General features: G+C 37.2%; 1 protein-coding gene across 2 annotated transcripts in view; it reads left to right on the forward strand.

Moving 5' to 3' along the window:
- Nucleotides 1-24,325, forward strand: part of adarb1b (adenosine deaminase RNA specific B1b) — a 197,801-nt gene that overhangs the window by 96,171 nt on the left and 77,305 nt on the right. For both annotated transcript variants that reach the window (XM_055214837.2, XM_073854699.1), the window contains exon 3: nucleotides 15,248-15,303. The gene's annotated coding sequence lies outside the window, so the exon portion shown is untranslated. The remainder of the gene's footprint in view (nucleotides 1-15,247; nucleotides 15,304-24,325) is intronic.

Genomic DNA, 24,325 nt, shown 5'->3' on the forward strand with positions numbered 1-24,325 from the left:
TTGATTTTAGCTGTTATTAATGGTAGACATACAGCCTGGAATCAGCAGGGATCTGGTAATATGGTATTGCATTGATATCTGGGTTATGATGCAAGTAAAACTGTAATTCCCTTCTTTACTTATTTATTTTTTATTCTTCTATTTTATAAATGTAATTCTCTTATTTACTTATTTTGTGTGCTTATTTATATAGTGTGTGCAAACGTCAAATGCTGTTAGGCACGTTAGATGCTTCATCAAAAACATTTAATTACTTCCATTGACTGTAATAATCCAGAATGATTTTTGTATATACAAGTGTCGTGCAACAGACGATATGGCCCTGACAGAGATTTGATCTACAGTCTGGGATAACATGAAGAGAAGCAAAACTGCGGCATGCAAAATCCTACCCATTACAGTTTTCCAAGCCAAGAATGTTTGGGAATCTATATTGATTTGACTTTTTGGTATGTAATGTGCCAAGACAACTGCATAATTGCATACATGTATATGCACATATAATTTTACCCCTAGTTAGAGGTATGTTTGAAAGGACTGCAGTTCAAGGAACAACAAAAGACCACATGTGCACCACCGGTTAAACATGTGTGAAGCATGTGAACTATTCTCCAGGCCAAATCTCTCCCTGCATTTTTCTTCATTTAATTGATGTCTTTTGTTTTCCAGATGCTTTTCACCATACGAAATATTAATTTCCATGCCTTCAGCTTTTCTCTATACTTTTTTTTCTCTATATTTTCTCAAGCGACTTGCTGGGACATCACTCATTTCTCCTCAGCAGCTCGGTGGCCTGGGAAGTTTTTGCAAGTGCAGCAGTTCAGAAATTTCACGAAAGGCTGGGGAAAAAAACGCACGAGATGAATGATGCCCTGAGCTCTCTAAAGGAAAATATCCATATGTATTAATGAGCGCAGGTGTCCTTCTATACAAATGACCTGTCGTAGCTGATCATCACGACCAAAGCCCTTTTCAAACCACGACACGTTTTACAATCCTGTGGACAAAAATCAATATCACCAACGTCTATGATCTATATTTTATGTCTTTAGCAAATTCGCTGCATCTTTTAAAGGACAGGGTAAATGTAATTAAATGTCAGAGAGGTCGTGGGCAAAATCCCATTGGCAATGTAGTACAGGGGACTCAAATTGAGGATAGAAAGCAGAACTATGATGTAATTTCAGGGCCTGATGCATAAAATGGCTTTGGTCTTATTTCTGCTGTGATTTATTGTGTGATGTGATTTATTAATTTCTCAACTCATAGTCCACATTTCAGCTTTGTTCCTGACTGTCTAGTAAGGTCTATTAGGGCTATTTGATCAGAGAGGTAATGTCAGATATAGTTTTTTAGGGATGTGAGTGGGTGATGACTTTTTGCTTTGTTTTTCCATGGAGCCTCCGGTTTATGATGTCTTGAGATGCTTTCATCTGTTTTGTCATTAATTGTCGTTGCAAAAACCTGTATCCGAGCCCTCTTAAAAGTATCTCATTATTTTCTTTGCTGAGGTGAGACCAGACCGTGTTTCCATTTTAGACAAAGTCCATTTGTCATTGAGGGGCCATTGAGGAATTACCCACAATACCTTGTGGCAGTGGGTGCCACCGGGGCTCCAAATTACCTCGTCACAGCTGCCGTTGTTCTGCACAGTTGACCCGAGCTCTGACTGAATTGATTAGATCCTCGGGCTGAAGTGACGATGTGTTTAAAGCGAGATGATGGAGAATGTCACCATAATGGATTATGCAGACAATTTATTGGTGGTGTCTTGCATGTAAAATATGAACACTGAATATTGATTTTTGGAATAGAAATGCATGTCATTTATTTTGGGAACCGTATAGCAAAACAGAATCCTATGGTAAATTTACATTCACCAATGTGTTAAAATTGAAACATCTTTCATTGCATTTCATTTAGGGATGCACTGATATGGAAATTTTGGCCGATACCGATAACTCTTTAAATTTGGGGGCCGATAACCGATATCTATAGGCCGATAAATATTCATATTATTTTCACAATGAAAAAGTCGCAGACGGCGGACATCTTGTCTTTGCGCTAGACTAGCATACTCTTCTTAAGCCCGCAACACGTGTCATCTTCGTGCAATGTCACAGAAAGCACCAATCAAAACTCCACATGGCCAGCAATGAGCAAGTGGTTCAACAAACCAAAATAATCCATAATTTATCGGCTTTCATTTATCGGCCTAATTTTGCTATCAGACCGATAATATTAAAAATAAGCAGTTATCGGCCGATATATCGTGCATTCCTAATTTCATTGCATAGGCGGCAGTGGTTCATGTAGGTTGTCTACAAACCGGAAGGTTGGTGGTTCAATCCCCAGCTCGTCCTTGGGCAAGACACCGAACCCCAGCTGCTCCGGACTAGCTGGATGCGCCTTGCAATGCTGACACCACCGTCAGTGTATGAATGGGTGGCTATTTGTGTTTCCACGAACTTGAAGACATGTCACTGGGCGATATTTTTCATAGTTTGTGATGTGCACACCACCGCAGATCGCACTTCATAACCGCGATGGCGCTGCACCACTTCAGTGGTTATGACAACCGTCACCGCCCTAGTGCCCATGTGACATGTTGTAAGTGACACAACTATTGCAGGACACTAACAATGTAATCGTCATTGTAGCTTTGCGTTAGGAGTGCAAAAGGTCACTGATTCAAACCCAGGGAACACACGACTAGTAAAATGTAAACCCTGTAAGTCGCTTCGGATATAAGCAACTGCCAAATGCATAAATATAAATGTATGTTGGTAGTAGTGATTTTAGACAAACTCTCTCTTTCCATCAGCTTCACGTCCTGAATATATCCTTGATGGTATTAAAATGCCCTGGTACACAGAGTTCCCTGGTTTAGCACTCGTATACTCTTATGCAGTTCTTATGTAACCTCAAGCCGCTGGCTTCATGCAGTGTTTTTTTGTCAAAGCATTTGTAAGCACTGAAAAGCAGTATTAAAAGAGCACTCTTCTGGCTTCTGATGTCTCAATGAGCTTGTAAATGTTTCAAAACGATTTGGCACACAAGAGGCTTGTCATGAAAGAATGTAAAACATAAATATGGGACTTTATGTATTTAATGACAGCTCAAGGGTAAGAAAGATAAACATAAGTAAGACCTCCCGGTAGAAAATAAATACTGGGGAACGTGCAAAAACATCCAGGTTTTCTGTTTGCTTTTGGGCGGATCAACCATTACCTCAGAAGTTCATTGTGAAGGTTGTGTTTGATCGGGATGGTGGTGGCTGTATGCTAATGATTGATCTGATTTACTTTTACACTATTGTGAACCTTTCTAAAGTGATTTAACACCTCCAGCATCCTCTGGGCTCCTTGTGTCACCGGATTGCAGGCGAGGTTAATGAGGTTTTCTTCAAACATAATTTCTGTCTGATGATAAACAGCAGATTGGAGGAACCCTTTGTGGATTTCAGTCGTTGCTTCAGGTACACGCTTGAAGTGTTGTGAATGTCCAGATGTTGTGGAAGTGTGAGTGAGAGAGAGATAAGCGTGCAGTCTGATGTTGATGTTGGAGTTTATGCTATGGAAAAAAGTCCGCTGGCCAAAATGCCTCTCTTGACCCCTGTGGTCCACACTTTGGTTACATACTTCATAGACTTTGTGTTTAAGCATTATTGTAGATGGATGCAGATCTGCCATCTCGCGGTGTTTGGAAATTAAGTCCCTTTACTTCCATATCCAGCGGAAACGGCTGTTTGCTTTGGAGCCACCCACTGATTGGAGAGATGGGTGCTGGGCAGACCGGCAGCCAACTTAAAATCCAACGCCCTCCTTTACATCACAGCAGTTTCCTGAATGCTTGTACAAAAGTCTGTGTGTGTTTTCTTCCTGTTTTTCCTTTACCTCATGCAGTAACCTCAAATCATTAGGTCTTAAGTTTGCTCTTGCTCCATTTTTCTATGTATATTTAGACCCTTTTGTGTTATTTAAACCTCAATTTTTGTTTTTATCAGTCAGAATTACCCATCAGACAAACATTCAGTTTACTGTTTAGAAAAATTTTTACCCCGTCTGTGAAATCCAGGTTAAATAATCTAATGATGAGATTTGAAACCAACAGAAACTTTTGGTATTTTGCAGATCAAGATTTTTCTTCAGGATAACTCTCTGGTCTCCTTATGTCTTCTGAAATATAAATTAGACAAAAAAAGGAACATACTTCAGCCAACTCAGTCCTACTACTTTCCCAGATCCTCTTTAAGAGCGTGGTGACAGAGATCCCTCTTCCCCACTTTCGCAATCTTTCTCTTTCACACACTCCTGTCCTACTTAACCGCAACGTTCGTAACACTAGCTGGAGCACCTCGCCAGATCCTGCATGGGAAAATCTCGGGAGCGTTGTTCTTCTGCCCCCAACAAGAGCAGTGAGGAGTGTTGAGAAAGAGATCTTATCCTCAGAGGTGTAACTTGTCTGGATTGTCACAGTTTTGTGCTGGACCTCGGTTATCAAAGGGTTTCGGTTTCTGCTGACAAGCAAAACATTTAGCTTCATTCACTTACATTCACATAGCAGGCTTTGTTGGAGCTGTGTGTTTTGTGTGCTCTTGTGAGGGTGTGTGTGTGACTGCATAAGTGAGAGATTGAGTGTGTGCGTGCTTGCATGTGTTAGGGTTAGGGTTAGGGTTACTGAATGTTTTTATTACTTCCACATTTCGAGTACGCGAGCGAGTGGTTTGCAATTACTGAATGCTTTTATTACTTTCAAATTTCGAGTGAGTGAGTGAGTGAGTGAGTGGGTTAGTGAGTGAGTGAGTGGGTTAGTGAGTGAGTGAGTGGGTTAGTGAGTGAGTGAGTGAGTGGGTTAGTGAGTGAGTGAGTGGGTTAGTGAGTGAGTGAGTGAGTGGGTTAGTGAGTGAGTGAGTGAGTGGGTTAGTGAGTGAGTGAGTGGGTTAGTGAGTGAGTGAGTGAGTGAGTGGGTTAGTGAGTGAGTGAGTGAGTGGGTTAGTGAGTGAGTGAGTGAGTGGGTTAGTGAGTGAGTGGGTTAGTGAGTGAGTGAGTGAGTGGGTTAGTGAGTGAGTGAGTGGGTTAGCGAGCGGGTGAGCGAGTGAGTGGGTTAGTGAGTGAGTGAGCGGGTTAGTGAGTGAGTGAGTGAGTGAGTGAGTGGGTTAGTGAGTGAGTGAGTGAGTGGGTTAGTGAATGAGTGAGTGAGTGGGTTAGTGAGTGAGTGAGTGGGCTAGTGAGCGAGCGGGTGAGCCGGTTAGCGAGCGAGTGAGCAAGTTAGCGAGCGGGTTAGCGGGCGAGCGAGCGGGTTAGCGGGCGAGCGAGCGGGTTAGCGGGCGAGCGAGCGGGTTAGCGGGCGAGCGAGCGGGTTGGTGAGTGGGTGGGTTGGTGAGTGGGTGGGTTGGTGAGTGGGTGGGTTGGTGAGTGGGTGGGTTGGTGAGTGAGTGGGTTAGTTAGTGAGCAAGTGAGTGGATTGCAATTACTGAATTTTTTATTACTTCCAAATTTTGAGTGAGTGAGTAAGCGAGCGAGCGAGTGAGTGAGTATTTGAGTGAGTTAGTTAGTGAGTTAGTAAGTAATTGGGTGAGTTAGTAAGTAATTGAGTGAGTGAGTGAGTTAGTAAGTGAGGTCCTGTCATGGGGGACATTTGGTGCAAGCTGCACTGTAAGTTTGTTTTAGCCCAACCTCTGAAATCTGTGGATTAGCAAAAGTTTGGTAAGAGCCATGTCACAGTATCAAATCAATAAAAAAAATGATATAGCGCTTTTCACAATTGTTTATTGTTATAAAGCAGCTTTACATGGAATAGAAACAAAAAAAACAGAAAAATCAAGAAACAATGAGAGCATGGCAATTTTGAATATAGTATAGAATGAAGTACATGGAGGTGTTCAAATTTATTTCCACGTAGAATAATATCATAAGTAATATTAAAATGTATTGAAGTAGTGAAAGCTTTAAGATTGTAATTGGACCATTATAATAAATGCAGTAGTAAGGTAGTGGTACAAGAAAGACCCAAATTAAGCTAATGTCAACGTCATACAGCTTCTTGACAAATAACCCATTTGAGTCATCTACTGAGCTTTCATGCCCCCTGAAGGTCTAAATCAGTGTTGAGGTGGCAGAGTTTGTGAACGCCCCTGGCCTGAGAAGTGCAGATTTCACCTGGTGGCTTCCACGAGCCCCAGCTGTCCCGTCCAGCTGCTTTCTGCACACCATCTAGTCTTAAATCTCTAGAGAGTTGACCCAAATAGCAAGCTTCAGGGAATATTGAAACGCAGGATCAACAAACCACCCCAATCTGTCAAATGCAAGTAAAGAGTGTGGGTGCAAAACAGATCTGGATTTTTAGGTCTTAGGAATGAGATGTTGCTTTACAAACATGCTTAGTTCACCACTGACCTGTTACTCCGCATCACTCTGGTTTTCGTAACCTTCATTATGGTAGTCCTGTGAGAATTGATGTGATTGATTGTTTTGGCTCCCCAGTAGGAACAAGCGGTTGTTTTCTTAAGAAACCGTATTATTGTACCTAGTTTGTGCACTGCAAATTCAAACCAGCAGTGCTGTAGTGCCTTGACCAAAATTTGCTAGTAAGGAAAAAAAAAGTGCAATTACGAAGAGAAGCTTTGTTTTCTTCTTTAACAGCTCCTGACTCAATGCAATCCTCTTTTGGAGTCAGCGAATCTACGACAGCTTCTATTGTGTCGTAGTATTTTCACTTACACCCGCGTTAATGACTCTTGCTAATGGGCCGAAGCTTCCCCTCTCTTGCGGTGTAACTAGAGAATAAGAGAAGGTCATGCGTCTGTTAAAGGAATCCATTTCTTCTGCACTTACGGAGCAATACCCAGCTATCGCACGTCCCCCGATACCTATGCTTTCACCACAGGAGCAGATATTGTGGATATCGCAGAGGAGTTCATTTACCAAGGTACACTTTGTGCGGTTGTTTACACGTTTCTGATATGTTTGCCAGTTTGTTCTGTGCCTGTACTCGCGACGCTGCCCGGTGACTTGTGGGAAACGGAGGATATTAGCCAGGAATCTTTAAATAAATTTAATATCCGACTCGGCTGTCGGAAGTTCACACTCGGGGCAGCAGCAGTAATTTTCCCCTCATGTCTTTTTTGCCTTGTAATGGCCCTATATTTCCTGCTGGATCTGCCAGCGGCATTGCTCGGAGAGGAAGGGGGGTGGGAACAGCCTGGCAGCGGAGATGGGCACCATAGTTCTTCATACGATGCTCTGCAGACTGAAAACAGACCGATTCCCTGTGGGCAAAATAGTCTGTCTGGATCCCTCTCTTTTCTCTCTCTCTCTCTCTAGTCTTTCCTTAACTTAAAGGTTCTGTCGCCGGAGGAAGTGTTCTGAAGTCTGGTGATGACTGACAGGGACAATGCCTCCGTTCGTCTATGCATTCCATGTGCACTGTACTGTACCATCATCTCCGCAGCTTTCTGCATGCAGTCTTTCATACATGCAGTAAAAAATAATTTTTCTGTCTAGATTGGGGTTTTGTAAGTAAGGGATAATGTAGAGGCAGCCGGTAGTTATTGGGAAATAAGCCCCGACAGTGTGATCAGGACCCGACGCGAAGCGGAGGGTCTTGTATCACACTGAAGGGGGTTATTTCCCAATAACTACCGGCTGCCTCTACATTATCCCGCTTATTACACGGCTTCTTGCCACATAAGAAAAAAAACTGGACATGAATATGAATTTGAAACATTTTATTGGCATATTTGTTTTAACTTAACATTTTTATCCTTCCGCGAAACTTTGCACAGATGCATAAAATGATCGTAATACCTTATTAAGATCCTCTGCTTCATACTGTCTCCATTTTTTCTCTTTTAGCCAGTCTTTGAGAAGTTTTAATGCCCATTCTGTATTTTTTTGTGTGTTGGCTTCGTAGCTGTCATGCTCTATTTTGTCAAGTTCAGTCTCAGTAAGCTGTCTGTCTCTTGTCGTGGTTGTCGAGTGTTTGTCACAAGATGGCGCCAGACAGAAAGTAATCTTTATTGATCTTTATTGGCGCGGAGCGATTTTACTCGTGCAAGTAGTACCGGCTATGCGTTATTATTTTGGAGCGGTTATTATTTGAAAAGAACGAACCTGCAAATGTCTCAACTGACCAATCAGAATCAAGCATTCCAGAGCGCCGTGTAATAAATTCTGTTAATATAGCTTTTATGGTTCAGTGAGGGTCTTAAAGGTGCAGTGTTTAATTTTTAGAAGGATCTCTCAACAGAAATGGAAAATAATATACAAAACTATATGATCAGTGGTGTATAAAGACCTTTTATAATGAACCGTTATGTTTTTATTACCTTAGAATGAGATGGTTTTATCTACATACACCGAGGGTCCCCTTACATGGAAGTCGCCATTTTGTGCAGCCATGTTTTTACAGAAGCCCTTAACGGACAAACTTTTTTATACCAAGTTGTCTCCGACGATGACATGTTTGCCCGTGGCGGCTAACGTAGCTTCTCTATGCATGCAAAAGTAAGGTGTGAGCAGTGGACTGAGCCGTTGGTTGCAATGCGCAACCTCGCCACTAGATGCCACAAAAATTTACACACTGCACCTTTAAAGGGATAGTTTACCCAGAAATGAAAATTTTCTCATTTACTCATATTGTTTACAAACCTGTATAAATTTCTTTGTTCTGATGAACACAAAGGTAGACATTTTGTATAGTAGTCTTTTCTCCTACTATGGAAGTAAATGGGGCTCATGATCGGTTTGGTTTAGGCATGGGCCGGTTAACGGTTTCAAGGTATACCGTGGTTTTAAAGAGTCAACGTTTCAAAACCACTAAATTTTATGTGATACCGATTTCAAGGTATAAGCTGTGTTTACACAAAAATAATAAAATATTTAAGTCATTTAATTGATTTTAATGTTTAATATTAATACATTTTAATGTAATAATTTTTGAAAGAATATTATAATTTAAGGCTGTATTTTTGCCTGGCATACATGTTGTATGTTGCTTAAAAATAAAATGTATTGTGTCCAGTTGAAAAGTTGTTGTTTTTATATGCAGACATTTGAAAATAACACATTTTAGTGTTGCAATGGCTCTGCAACACCATGCAATCGTGGTATTTTTGCTGAAGGTTATCATACTGTCAAAATGTCATACCCGCTCATGGTTACAAACATTCCTTAAAAATATCTTCCTTCGTTTTTATCTTAACAAATCAATTTAAACAGGTTTGTAACAAAATCAGAGTAAAAAAAGACTAATTTCAATTTTTGGGTGAACTATCCCTTTAAAGGTGTCACTATTTTACTAGTAGGTGTGTGGTGTTGGAAATCACTTAATGATGTTGCTACAAGTTTTCTATGCTTTGCTGTTCATGGCATTATTACAAATTTTATGTAACTACTCTTTTATAAATTTTCTTCTTTTAATGGATAGAAAGGTTTTGTTTAGTCAAATATGATGCCTGTTATTTATCATAATAATTGACTAAATGTCTGATAGTTGAAGATAAAGTATTAACCGTTTTATTAGATTATAATCTATTTATGAGGACAATAAAATTTGCTATAATACCATACATTTTGTTTTCTGTCATTTATTTATTTAAAACAATGCGACATTGTCAAAAAGCACTATATAAATAAATTTGGATTGACTTGACTGTGTTTCTGTTAGTCAGAGCACTAGCACCCCCATTAGGACAGAGTTGGTATTGCACCTCCAGGCTTCAACCATAATTTACATTTTGGCAGATGCTTTCCAAAGCTACTTACAATGCATTCAAGCTATACACTGTCAGAAAAAAGGTTTGAAACTTTTCTGTCATTGGGGTTGTAACCTATGTTTTCGTTTTACCTTTACAGTAATACAAAACAGAATACAATTTTGGGTAGATTACTGTACCTTAAATACCTACATTGTTAGAAAAAATTGTCAAAATATGTCCCCTAGCTGTCACTGGGTTAAAAAAAGTCCTAATATTGACCATTAGGTACAGATATGTAAACATTTAGTACCAATATGTACATTTGAGATACTATTATGTTTTTTTGAGGTACAAATAAGCTCTATTTTTTTGAAAGGGTACAGCCCCAGCGACAGCTGGGGTACATATTCTGACTTTTTTTTCTGACAGTGTACATTTGTGTATCAGTAAGTGTGTTCCCTGGAATCAAACCCATGACATTTGCATTGCTAACACAACGCTGTCCCAGTCCCAGAATAAAGATACAAGAAGGTGCAAAAGTTGTAACTGGGGCAGTACCTTTTTTAAAAAGTAAAATTTTGTTTCTAAAAGCTGGTACATATTAGGACCTTTTTTAAAGGTACAGTGTTTTAAAGGTACCGTCCTTGTCCCAACTTATGTACCTCTTTTCTGAGAGTGTACATGATCAGTTGTGGTGCCGTTTAAACACATCAGGGATCTCACTTGGGTCACCTGCTAATAACACTCTCCTTTCATCTTTTATATTTTTATTTCAGGTATGGAAGTGTGATTTATGTCACCTTTCATTGAATTCCTCAATGCAGAGCTCTTTTTGTGGATTTTCGTGAGCGACATTAAAGTGGGTCTCTTCTGATCTGCTTTGATCTTTTAAAAGCAATCACACAGTGTAGAGGCGCTGCGAATAATTGCAGGTTATGAAAGCAACGTGCATGTGCAATACTTGAAAGTGAGAAAATGAAGATGGTCATTGAAATTGCATGTGCCAAAAATGTAACCTCAAATGTATGAGCAGATCTAATACTGTACCTTTTTTCATTTATTTACTTACCAAACACTTTCATCCAAAGCGGCTTTTCGCCAACCAATTGTAACTCCTGCATCTCGTTTAGTTTGGCCGTGGAGCCTGTTGCCTGACTGTCTGCGCTGGTTAAATATCTCCCGCCGAATACTGTGGTCTGTGGTTACGCAGTGGTCCTGATGCACATTGCAGTCAGTAATGTTCTTGTTTGTTTGCATGACTAATATTTCTCTTATTTGCTCTTCGCAGGAAACGTTTTATTTCAGTTTGCATAATTTTGTGCTGCCTTCTGGCTATTTTGTTGATGCTGTCGTTCAACCTTCAAAAAGTATTTGCTGTAGAGCAATAAAATCTGACCCTGAGGAGTGCATGTTTTCCTATTGTTGTGTCTGCAAAGAATTGGGATTTAGGCATTGTTGCCAGGCGGTAAGCTGGAATGCTTCTCAAACATATCTCTTACTTATTTGTCTTCTGTCAGATTATTTATTTATGCATGATAGAGTTCTGGTGTGTTGCCATGTGTGGGCTTGTTTTGATCTTTTGGTGTAAGATAAAAATTATTTGGGATGTGGATGGAAACCAGGAGTGAGGCAACAGTGCCCCCTGTGTCCCCAAAAGTGTACTTGTAGCTCACTCTCTCTTGTTGGTTGTTTTATGATTTTTTTTATTGAAATAATTTGTTTTGTTTTATATATTAGATTTATACATTAAATTGAGCTTACATCCAAAGCAGATGGATGATTCTCGCAAAATAACACTTATGAGGTGTCATGAAACACTTTGATTAAAAAGCAGAGTATCAAAATAAGAATACAGTAACAAACATCTCTTCATGTACTATTTTGCACATGATTTTAAATGACATCATACAAACCAATTTTGTTGTTTTTTCCACATTTAAGGGGAAATTTTTCATTACCGCAACGTGTCCATGACTGGATTTGAGTTCTTTGACATGAAAATATTTATAATTTAAAAATCTAAAAAATAAAAAGCTTCAGTGCATGTTATACTATAAACATTTATAGTAAAGAAACATGTGATATTTGGTGATCATTGATAAATGTAGAGACAATAATAAGGAACAATTTTCAATCATCGTTTAAGCCCAAGGAACTAACATTTTCAAAAAATATTTGTTTGAAGGGACATAATTGAATGTGACACTTAAGATGGCTACCAGCAGTTCATATTTTTTTTTCCAGATAAAAGTTGAAATTTTGTTTGTCATAGTACCTAGACAACTTTTTAGTTATCATTACCGAAACATGAGTTTAAATGCATATATTTAATGTAATATCATGTTGCCGTAATGATAATTTTTAAATGATAATCTAAAAAATGTAAATAATTCTATAGGAAATGGTTTTTAAATCCTCTAAAAATAATGGTTATCGTAAGTTCAGACCTTAATCTTATATGTGCAAATAAAATTGGCTTTAATGGCTTTAAAAAAAATTCTGAAGTCTGGATTTCGTGAGAATCACCCAGATATGCAATTATGTTTTGCAGTGTGAGGTTTGCTATATAGAGTCTTAAAAATAAAAGTCTTTGTCAGACTGTATAGTTTCACGAAGAACCTTTAACATCCACAAAACCTTTCTTTCTTTATTGAGAAAGTAGTGAAAATTACAGCGTGTGTTTTAGTCATTTAGACTGTAAACTCAGGCCCGTAATTGAAAGTTTCGACTCCCTGCTTATTCTCAATCTGATGCATCCAAACAAAACACACTTGTGTGCATGCAATGGCAAGATGCTGTCCTGTGTGGGCATTTACTCTCAGTCTATTCTCAGTGGACACGTGGTGGCTGTCAGGGTTAAAGAAACAGAGCTCTACGGTTTTCCGCTGTTTTTATTGGACTGCTGTTATTTTTCCTCTATAAAGCTTCCTGCTGCTGTTTTGGCTTCAGCTGTTTCTGGCCATGCAAGCAATAAGTCCATGACCTGAAAAGAAGGCCTGTTTTAGCTCTTCCTCAAGCATTTGAAGATGTACACACACACACTAGTAAATATATTGGGCTGTGAATGAAAATGGTCCCGAGCTGTCACTGGGGGCAGTACTATTTTAAAAGGTCTTTTAAAGGGCACCTATTTTGTTGCTAAAAAAAAACGTTATTTGTGCATTTAGTATAATACAATGTGGTTTATGGTTAAAAACCACATTATTTTCCACATACCGTAAATTTTTTTGCTCCAGATTTCTGTGCCTTCCCCAAACGCTCTGATTTGTTACAAAGCTCGTCGATCTGAAAAAGGCAGTGTCCTCCGATTGAAGTCCACTATCCACCTTTTTTTTTACATAAATGTGTGCGCCGCCATCTTTGAGCGCTCTTGTTTATGACTTCTGGTGAGCCACTAAAGCTAATGGTAGTCTATTGCGAAGGACATAAGTGTGCCGTTTTGACTGGCTGTTTAATGTTTATTATGAAATCCAAGAAGACCGGCATGATATGTGCAGTTAGGGGTTGCCATAATCGCTAATACAAGCGCAGTAAATCTCTACAAAACATTTGTTTTAACCATAATACATGCACAAGAACTGAATGTGTATGTGGCGTAAGTTACATGCACTCGTGATCTGTATTCAAAAATCCATCTATAACACTTTTCAACGAAACTGCCAGTAAACAATAAATACAATAGTACAACTAATATTATGCTGATAAAAATATGCATATTTATTTATTCTGCTACTATATATTATTACAAAAATGCAATTACAGTACAAAATATATAAGACATAATCTGCTTAGTTAATGTTTATAACAGTTTGTAATGTGTTTGCGTGTACTGTTGTTATGTTTTATATGAAAAAGCAAATAATTTAAAAATAAGCAAATAATTTCATAAACTCCATCTAGTTCATAAGAAGTGATGTAATAATATTATCATAAAACGAAAACAATACTCAATACATGTAGTAGTTTAATGAATATGTTTATTATGGTTTGTTCAAACAACTTACAATGTATTGAATGATAAAGATGCTGCTGAATGTCGGACCGCGTGAAGCTCGACGTGTCCATGTACAACTTGGTGAATTCCATGTACAAACACTCGACTGACTTTCCCATTGTAAAGATACTGTTATGTCTCTGTGCTTTTATATTTGCGCATTGAAGACCCGTCACCTCCGATCAACAACACGAAATGATTGAATATACCTTCATATATCCAGCCACTTTTTAATTTCATTCTCACACTGGTTCATACGTGGCAGATGTAGTAGATATTAAAGGCGCTCTAAGCGAATCTATGTGACGTCACTTTTTGTTGATGTTTGAACTGTTTTCAAACAAACGGAGCGTAGCTAACCCCTCCCTTCCGTGCTTTTATGAACGCGCCCAACCCCCACCCTCAAATCCTTCCTTTCATTTATTGGCTAGAAAACTTTGTTATCGTTTCTGTTTGTAGGTTTGGCCACTGTGTTTATTTTGAAGTTTGTGGAGCCTGGGCTGTCTACAGAGATCGCTTTTTTACAGTTTGATCAGCGGACATGAAGCAAGCAGATAGTGAGGAGATGTTTGTTATATGTAACAAAAAATGTTTTATAATCTAAAACGCGTGAATTTGCTTAGAGCACCTTTAACTGTTTAAATCACGTTTTATGCGCGCTCCCACTACACTGTTTTCTACCGGCTGGCTATTAAAATGGACGTCTCGCACACAGAAGGAAATACGTCACATCACTTACTTCCGCGTTCAAGAAAAGGTGGATATTGAGAAAAATCCGAATTTGTACTTATACAATGTCTGTTAACAAGAAAGCTAATGTGACTGGGGGGTTAAATATGATATGAACTATACTTTTTGTATCTGTAAATGTAAACATACTTAATTTAATGAATGATCATGTGGCTTTAACGCATGTCATGTGACCTGTACATTTAACAAAATGTAGTTTTGCATTATATTCCTTTTAGGAATTGCCTGGTAAACCACCTTACTTGAGAGTAAACTTTTTTTGCGATATATGGGAGTTTATGCGAATTTGCCATTTCAATTTGCGCAATTTAAAGGGTAATGGAAACCTAGCAAGTGACACCTAGGAAACATTTTTTGACGATTTTTTCGAAAACAGTATGTGACATTTGTAAAAATTCAGATGATTACCCATCTTTCCTGCCTGTCTTATATCTTTCCTCCATGCTGTTATTGTTCCGTCTCTCTTTGCTTGGCTGGGATGGTCCGTCTGCGGCTTTGGACCGAGGAACTTATCTTTCCTATTTCACTTTTTTATTTCAGTGTACTTTTACAAGGGACATTTGCAGCAGAGGTCGTGTTGTTCTCATAGATACAACTGATTTGTGTAGCACAGTCGTGAGATCATAGTTTTGCGATGCTCACCTTCAGGTAAAGAGATTCAGAAACTTGGATCGATAAAGATCAATGTGGTCTATTAACTTGATGTGGAATCTGAAACAGCTCACATGAGGTGATGGATGATATGAAGACATATTGGTTTAGGTCGATGATGACTAACATTAGCTGTCATATTTTCTGTGCAGGTTTAGGAGAACAACTGGTGGTACAGCTGGTGTGCTGACAGCAAGTGGAAACTAAGGTATGTATCTCCTGATTTCATAAATATATCTGTTACTCTCTTCAATCACTTCATTACCACACAGGTCTCGGTTTACAAGTCTTAGCAAACATTCACTTGGTCAGTAAACTAAACTGATTTGGTTGTTTATTGGTTGGCAATACTGCTGTGTTTCGCCAGGTTTGTAAAAGATTGCATACATCCCAGCTTCTCTTGTTATTTCAGCAGTTTATTGCAAATGTTTTTGTTTGTTTGAAATGTGTGAAATGCTGTTTCCAGTGTAAAGAATGAATCAGATATTTTCTCTTTTTATTCATTATTTGGTTATTCAGAACATGATTATGAGTGAATATCAGTTATGTCAATAAATAAACTGCAATAGTAATGCATTACTATTTTCATATTGTGAACGTCTTTGATGTAATGCTGTAGTTCCACTTGATTCCATTAGAGGGCGCTTAACAGCCGTAAAACCCAAACATCCTTATTGACCTGTGAGACTCGAGGGCCATCAGCAGTTTATTGATATTGGTCATAATTATGTTGTATAGCCATATGTTATGTGGTACTTAATGAGTTTAGTAGTGTAAGAAATGTATTTATTGGTTTTGGTTAATTGTATTGTATATACACTGTACTGCACTGTGGACCTCTGTGAAATAAGGTGGACCTCAATTCATACTCTCAAATTACATTTTAAAAATTATATTTTACATTTTATAGTTGTGGTTAAATGGATTACATTACGTTTTTCGAGTCATTGATCGAATCATTTTTGCATCAGCAAAAAAGGAAAATGAAATGAGAACAACATTTTTTAAATGGTGTTTAAATTGTGAAGCTATTTCATAGTTCATTAATATGCATTGTCCCTTTTAATAAAATGAAATAAATAAATAAAATAAATTATAAGCAAAACTAGAAAAAAAAACAAAGTTATAAATAAAGTATAACAATAATATTTAGGAACAAGAATGAAATGAATAATAAACTGTTTTTTTCATTCTATAAATTAAATATATTTAATCTTTTTACAGCTACAGAAGTGATTTACCTTTTGTCTTCTGTTGTTAGATTAACATAATGACATAAGCAGATTTCTTGAGGATACTGTCACTTTAAGACCGAATAAGCACGGATCCATATGCACATCTGATTTCTTTTGATCTGCTTGCGTTCACTTTAAGACATAAGTGAATGTTTTTATGAGAAACCTTGCCAAGACTCTGGTATTTCCAGATAATTTTGCGCATATGTGTCTGCTCAAGCATATTGAGATTCTGTGTTTGCGTGTTTTTGAAACGCGTGTCTCCATGCATGCACTTAAGTGTGTGTCAAATTAAATATGTGCGGGTCTTTGCGCACAGTAAACAGCGCACTTTAACATCATCTTGTGCTCAAACGGTTTAAAATGGGCTTGAATGTTAACATTTGCAAGTTTGCATGCAAATGATGAACTTTCTATATAGTATGAATGATGCATAAGAGATTATTATCATTTATGCTTTATTTTTCACAAACATATTGTGTGTCTCTTCTGACTGGGTGGTCCAGCCGTCAATCTGAGTGGGCCAGTGCAACCCTGGCCCTTATGTAACCTCGCCCCTGCACTGTACTTGAGAAGTCTGATTTTAAGAATAATGCAATGCTTTGCTTTGGCCACATGATGGCGGAAGAGTTTTTCCTTTCGTTTTTTATACGAAATAGCTGATATAAAACATACACTGATCACACTGCTTTCACACTGCTTTGTGATTATTAATACTTTTTATGGATACTTATATTTAAGATATTTATAAGTGCATTTAGTGTTCTCTTACATTAAACATTATAATATAACAATAAATAAAACATTTATATCATCTATTATTTCTTGTTAGGAGTGTGATGTGATTTTACAAAATGATTTGTCATATAAAGTCTAAGAGATGTTAGGTTTGATCAGTGTCAGATGTGAAGTGTCTCTGCAGATTAAACTCTCATTCTGGGTTTACATGATATGTATACATGTTCTTGCTCAATAATAACAGTGGCTGTATCATTTCTATTATAAAGAGTTGGAAAAATATTAAAGATTTAAATGTTGTTTGGGTAAAAGTAAGCGTTTTCTCAATCTAAAATGAAAGTAAAGATAACATATGTGAGTTCGCTAGCGCCCTCTGCAGGCATTTGTTATTATAAATAACGCTGGTTTTTATTACATAGGCTACATATTAATGTTGTGTTTAATAAAACAACATGTTTACTTGGTTTTAATACTTTATTTGAACCAATTATTATTGATTCATCATTATTATGTTATTTTAAAAGTTACTAAAAATATCTAATTATTTCATTGTTAATTACCAAAATAATTGTTAGGGATAGTATTAGATTAGTTAAAACATTTCAAAATTATGTGATTTCAGTTTCCCATTCATATATTTTATCATTGAGGATTTCTTAAGTGTAAAATTCTCGTCTTGTTCTTGTGAACCCAATCTCATGTCTCGTCTCGTGGAGTAAGTCTTGTAACACCCCTATTTTTTGAGGATAATGTGAATTGCATGCACATAAACATGTTTAAGTTTCACATTGATTGCTTTTATGAACAAACATAAATTAACTGTGAACAGTAGCATATATATGAATTAACCTAGATTAATAAATGCTGTACAATTGTTTTTGTTAATGCATACCTAATGCATGAATGCATAATTTTAGATTAAAAACTATGATTATTCTTCCAGCTTGCTATCATATATCATTTTTTGAAAGAAGAAATCTAGATTTTTTTTCAGACGATGCTTTAGTGGAGTTCAAAGCTGTTTCATTGAGAGTCTTGGTGAGGGCATCAAGGGAGTAAATTCATGCCCTTCTCTCTACCATGTAGCTGGGCCTTGATTGGCTCAGGCCTGTGTGATGTCATCATGCATGTGCTGATGACAGTGGACCGTTGTTACCTCAGGTAAAACTAGCAGGGCATAAACAGCACACACATCATAGAGAAGACAAATTAGAAACCAAAAATCCACCGTGAAATCTCCAGCCGTCTCTCTCTCTCTCTCTTTACTCTAACCTTGCAAGCTGTTTGTACAGCTTTCTCATGATCCCTCTTTCTCTCTCTCTCTTTCTCTCTCACATAAGTAGTAAAGGGAGAGGAGGGGCAGGAGACCACGCGTGTATTGGCGTGTGTGGTAGAGCTTAGAGAGGGAAGGGTCTGAAGCTCACACCTTCACCGTGAGGCTTATAAACGGAGAACAGGGCAGATAAGGCAGGTAGTTTTTCTCTAACTCGGCTTTGTGGGTCATGGCCCTGGTTCTGGATGCCACACACTGTATGGAGGCCTATTACTGTCTCATCAGGACCAGATTTAAACGGCGACGCAAGAGACGCTCAGAGCGGAAAGGTCAGAGCACTTAGGTTTCAAAAGATCGCTTCTTTAACTCGCTTGATTTTTAATACATGTGCATATCTAGGAAATGCTTGAAAGTAGTGCAAGTACAAAGATTAAGACCGTAGATCTGTTTGAATTTTTAAAGCTCAGAAATACAACTGCAAGAGTTTATAAAGATTGTAATTAATATTGCATAAAAATACAGTTGAAAATATAAACGCAAAAAAGAATTTTATATATGGCATACTATTTTTCCTGAGTGATCAATATTATTTATGTCTTCAGTCAGTGTTTAATGTGTTATAGATGCACCTGTGGTTCAGGTTAACTGATGGTGTGATGTTTTGTGAAGTCTGTTACCATCTTAAGTGTGTTTAATTAGATTTTGTAAGCAAATTAGGATGTAGAAAAAGTTTCTACTACTTTAAAGGCACAGATTTAATCATGAAATGATGCTTTCTTTTTGTCTGCTATTTTTTGCATTGTGCATTTTTGGGCAAGCTTGAAGTTTCTGGAGAGTAAAACTTGAATCATTTTTAATCTAATACACTGTCTAAATCTGGTAAAACTTAAGGGAATAGATAAGATTGCATACACCCCTTAAATTGGTAATGATTGCAAAACTTTGTTTTTAATTTCATTTTAAAAGTGCTTATTTAATTATATCAGAAATCTGAGAATGTTCATATTCTCTTCGGTAGGTGTGAAATCTTGTTTAATATGATCCTGTTATTAAAAAAGTATAATTCTGCATTTGCTCATTTTACAGATTTTATATCTAGAGTGAAAAATACTGTGACGAAATGCTGTCCAGCGAGCAATTCTCAAAATGGCCACAAGATGGCGACGTTTATCGGTCAATCCGATATTACAAAACCGATATCCGATAATGGGGGAAATGCTTATAGGGGTGATTCTCACGAAACCATTGAAACACCACGGCACTAATGATTTTAGCTTTAAAATGTGTAATATAGTAACATTAAAAAGCATCAGAATTAACACAATACTGTGTTCTACCTTGCACAATGTGTGATTTCAACATAAGAATTTATAATTGGAAATTTTATCACATTTTCTGCTGAAATTCTCATTACCGCAATGTGTCCGGCTGTGTTTGAACATCCGTTATGTTGTAATTTAATCAAATTAACACAAAAATATTAAGAAAAAAAATAAATGGATGTTTTGCTAGACTACTTTAGATGACAGAAAAAATATTTACTGAATATTCATGTATAATAATAATGAAGAAAAATTAGGAAAATGATGTGTCCATGCCTGATGTTCTCATCCTCCGCAACACTTTTTGAGAACAGTTTAAGCACACATACAGAATTTTAATGAAGTTTGATTTTGAGTGACCAAGCACATGGACCAGTTACTTCAAGATGGCTACCAGGTAAGATCATTTTTTTTACAGTTAATTTAAAATATTGTCTTGTCAGAATGCTTACACGACATTTTGATTATCATTACCGCAACAGATGCTTATTAAATGTTAATTTAATTAATAGAAGCATAATACTTTGATTTTAAATGCATGTGCAGAATCTCCAAATTATGTTCTTTCAGGTTTGTCATGTCATTTTTAAAATATGTCAGTGTTGATGTTTTCTGACTGTTGTGGTAATGAGATTTTTTAGGACTAATTTTTTAAATTATGTTACAAAAAGTGTTAAATGATAAGTAGAAGTTTTTAAATTAATGTTCCCATTTACTCCAGACTTTGTTTTTCAATGTCTGGTGGGAAAAAAGTAAATTTAAGCAATTTTTACATTTTCATGCTTGACATTTTTAAAACCAAGTTTTCGTGAGAATCACCCATATATTGGGGGAAAATTTTGGGAAACAGATATAGCGTTCGATCTCTACTTAAAAGTGAGAGTGAAATAGTCTAAGGGGTCGATCACACCAAAAGCGTTTATGGCAGTTGCAGGCGCCTTTTTTGAATGATGTTCTATGGGCAGGGAGCATTTGCATGCTGTTTATGCGCGCCGAGCGCCTTGCGGTTTTTCCGCCAGCCGCAGCACGCGTTTATGAAGGAGGTCATTTGCGTCTTTCCATTGTCCAATCGAATGAGTGTAGAGGCGGGCCTTACGTTGTGGTGAGGGAAGTTTACAGTTGCTTTGAAGAACCAGACTCCACTCGCTCACTTGCTCCTGCGTGTTTGTGCACCTCTCACCCTCAAACAAGGTCAGAGCAAGCGCCCTCTTTTTAAAGTTTCTGCTAATATGACAGTTAACAGCAAAAGAGCGCTCACGCTTCAATATTTGATTGACAAGACAGCTGACTCGGTGCTTGCTTAGCAATATAAAAAGCCGCGTTGCACTACTCTTTTTTTTTTTTTTTTAAAGGCAGTGCGTCGCGCCTTGCGTTTCCAAGCATTAAAGCGCGTTTGGTGTGATTAGCCCCTAAGACTCCAATAAACCCAAGTATGCAGCGTACTGTGTTTGCAAAAGAACCCTAGTTATTTCCCGACCTGTTTAGATGTCACGCTTGTGCGGTTAAACCCAGACAGAAGTTGTGGCGGTATCTGTTGAGCAATGCATTTAACGGTATTAACCATTTGCCTTTACATCCGGAGCTGTACCGAGACCCGTCATCCGGGCAAATCCTCCTCTACTGAAGTGTGCATTCAGAGCGCCTAATGCCGCCTGCCATCTTAAGGCCGCTTTGTCAAACTTGTGAGTTTGTCTCCTCCTATCATCTGCTTCGGGGTACCAAAGAGAAGCAGAAAAACTAATGTGATTCTCATAAGAAGTCACTTTGTGCTGTAATTCCCTCACTCACAGACCTGATTGGACCGCATTGTGTCAGCGCGGCTGAATCTTGACGTTTAGCTGGCTGTCAGGTATCTTTAGACATTCAGGGGCTTTGTGTCACTCACGGGACCCACAGTATTAGCTTTGAAAAATCACAGTATGAGTTATTTAAACCATGGAGATGGCATAGACTCATATTGGAGTTGCTGGTAACTGGGTGATTCTCACGAAAACTTGGTTTTAAAAAGGTCAAGCATGAAAATGTAAAAATTGCTTAAATTTACTTTTTTTCCCACCAGATATTGAAAAACAAAGTCTGGAGTAAATGGGAACATTAATTTAAAAATGTTTACTTATCATTTAACACTTTTTGTAACATAGTCTTAAAAAATCTCATTACCGCAACGGTCAGAAAACATCAACACTGAAATATTTTCAAAATGACATGACAAACCTGAAAGAACATAATTTGGAGATTCTGCACATGCATTTAAAATCAAAGTATTATGCTTCTATTAATTAAATTAACATTTAATAAGCATTTGTTGCGGTAATGATAATCAAAATGTCTTGTAAGCATTCTGACATGACAATATTTCAAATTAACTGTAAAAACAAATTATCTTACCTGGTAGCCATCTTGAAGTAACTGGTCCATGTGCTTGGTCACTCAAAATCAAACTTTATTAAAATTCTGTATGTGTGCTTAAACTGTTCTCAAAAAGTGTTGCGGAGGATGAGAACATCAGGCATGGACACATCATTTTCCTAATTTTTCTTCATTATTATTATACATGAATATTCAGTAAATATTTTTTCTGTCATCTATAGTAGTCTAGCAAAACATCCATTTATTTATTTTTTTAAATATTTTTGTGTTAATTTGATTAAATTACAACATAACGCATGTTCAAACACAGCCGGACACATTGCGGTAATGAGAATTTCAGCAGAAAATGAGATATTATGTTGAAATCACACATTGTGCAAGGTAGAACACAGTATTGTGTTAATTCTGATGCTTTTTAATGTTACTATATTACACATTTTAATGCTAAAATCATTAGTGCCGTGGTGTTTCAATGGTTTCGTGAGAATCACCCAACTATTTCTTTAAAGGTATACATAATTAAGAATGCACATCAGCCTATATGCAATTCTTGAATAGTTTTAAAGCAGTTATATGTGAGCCACTGAATATTTATTTCACGCTCAACCCATCTAGTAGCAACCCCTGGAGTACTGCCAGTCACAAACCTGACATTGTCTGTGTCGAAATTAGTTTTAGTAGCCCAAGCAGAGAATATATCCAGTTTGAATAATGTGTCTTATGCAGTGGTGTCATTTAAAGTCTCTAATGGAGGAGTTTTCTGCCCAGCCAGCAGACTGTAGGAAATGAGGCTTCTCTGATGGAAACTGCAATATCTCATGATGGTGTATCTGGGGAAGATCACCAGTTTATGCTTTACTGTACTGAACACAGCAGTTTAACTCTGAGAAAATACATATCTCTTTATAATATATCTCTTATATACAATTTGCCAACGTTTGTCTGATAATTTGTATAAGGTCACTAACTGTGATTTTGGCCGACCAGTGGTGTTTTATTAATTAATGCTAGTGTCATAATCTACCAGCAGCCCTTATGTGCATATTTAGTTTGGTGTGTAGCTATTAATGATATTAGCTAGGAGTCATCTTTAGCTTTAAGGACTCCTGCAGACTTGTTTAGATATATTTGACATATTTTGCTGAGTGATGACACTATCTTTCTAACATAACCAGCTGACTTATTAGTGAAAGTGAGTCTTTGAGTGCCAGAAGTTAAACGCTGACAGAGGTTGAGTTATGATTATTATCTGTGTTCACTGATTTACACGAGTGCAGTGAATGTTTTCTGAATAGTTTCTAAACAAATGCCCATAACCTCATCTTTCTGTCTTGGTTTCTTTCTTGCTTTCTTGTTCTCTTGCTTTTTGTGTTTTCTTGCTTGCTTTCCTGCTTGCATTTCTTTCTTGCTCTTTTCTTTCTTTTATGTTCCCTTACTTTCTTTTTCTTTTTTCTTCTGTCTTGCTCCCTCGTTCTCTTGCATTTTCTTTCTTGCTCTATATTTTTTTCTTGCTTGCATGCTTTCCTGCTTTCATTTATTTCTTGGTTTCTTTTCCTAATCCCTTTTTTCTTACTTTCTTTCTTTCTTTTTTCCTGGTCTCTTTCTTTCTTTCTTTTCTTTCTTTCTTTCTTTTTTCCTGGTCTCTTTCTTTCTTTTTCTTTTTTGCTTTATATTTTTTTCTTGCGTTCCTGTTTCCATTTCTTTCTTGATTTCTTTTCTTTCTTTTCTACCCCCTTTCTTTCTTTCCTACTCTCTTCCTTTCTTTCTTTCTTACTCCCTTTCTTGCTTTGTCTTTTTCCAACTTACTTCCTTTCTTTCATACTTACTCCCTTTCTTTCTTTCTTTCTTTCTCTTTTTTTCTGTTTCCTACTTTCTTTCTTTCTTTCTTTCTTTCTTTCTTTCTTCCTTTTTTTCTTTCTTTCTTTCTTTTTTACTCCCTTTCTTTCTTTGTTTCTTTGTTTCTTTTTTCTTTCTTTTTTACTCCCTTTCTTTCTTTCTTTCTTTCTTTCTTTCTTTCTTTCTTTTTTACTTCCTTTCTTTCTTTCTTTCTTTCTTTTTTACTCCCTTCCTTTCTTTCTTTCTTTCTGCCTTTCTGTCTTTCTTTCTTACTCCCTTTCTTTTTTCTTTCTTTCTTACTCCCTTTCTTTCTTTCTTTCTTTTGTCTTGCTTGCCTGTTGTCTTTCTTTCTTGCTTTATATTTTTTCTTCCTTTCCTGCTTCCATTTCTTTTATTTCTTTTCTACTCCCTTTCTTTCGTTCCTACTTCCTTTCTTTCGTTCTTACTCCCTTCCTT

This window comes from Misgurnus anguillicaudatus, chromosome 17, assembly GCF_027580225.2.
Source record: "Misgurnus anguillicaudatus chromosome 17, ASM2758022v2, whole genome shotgun sequence".
Lineage (NCBI taxonomy): Eukaryota > Metazoa > Chordata > Actinopteri > Cypriniformes > Cobitidae > Misgurnus > Misgurnus anguillicaudatus.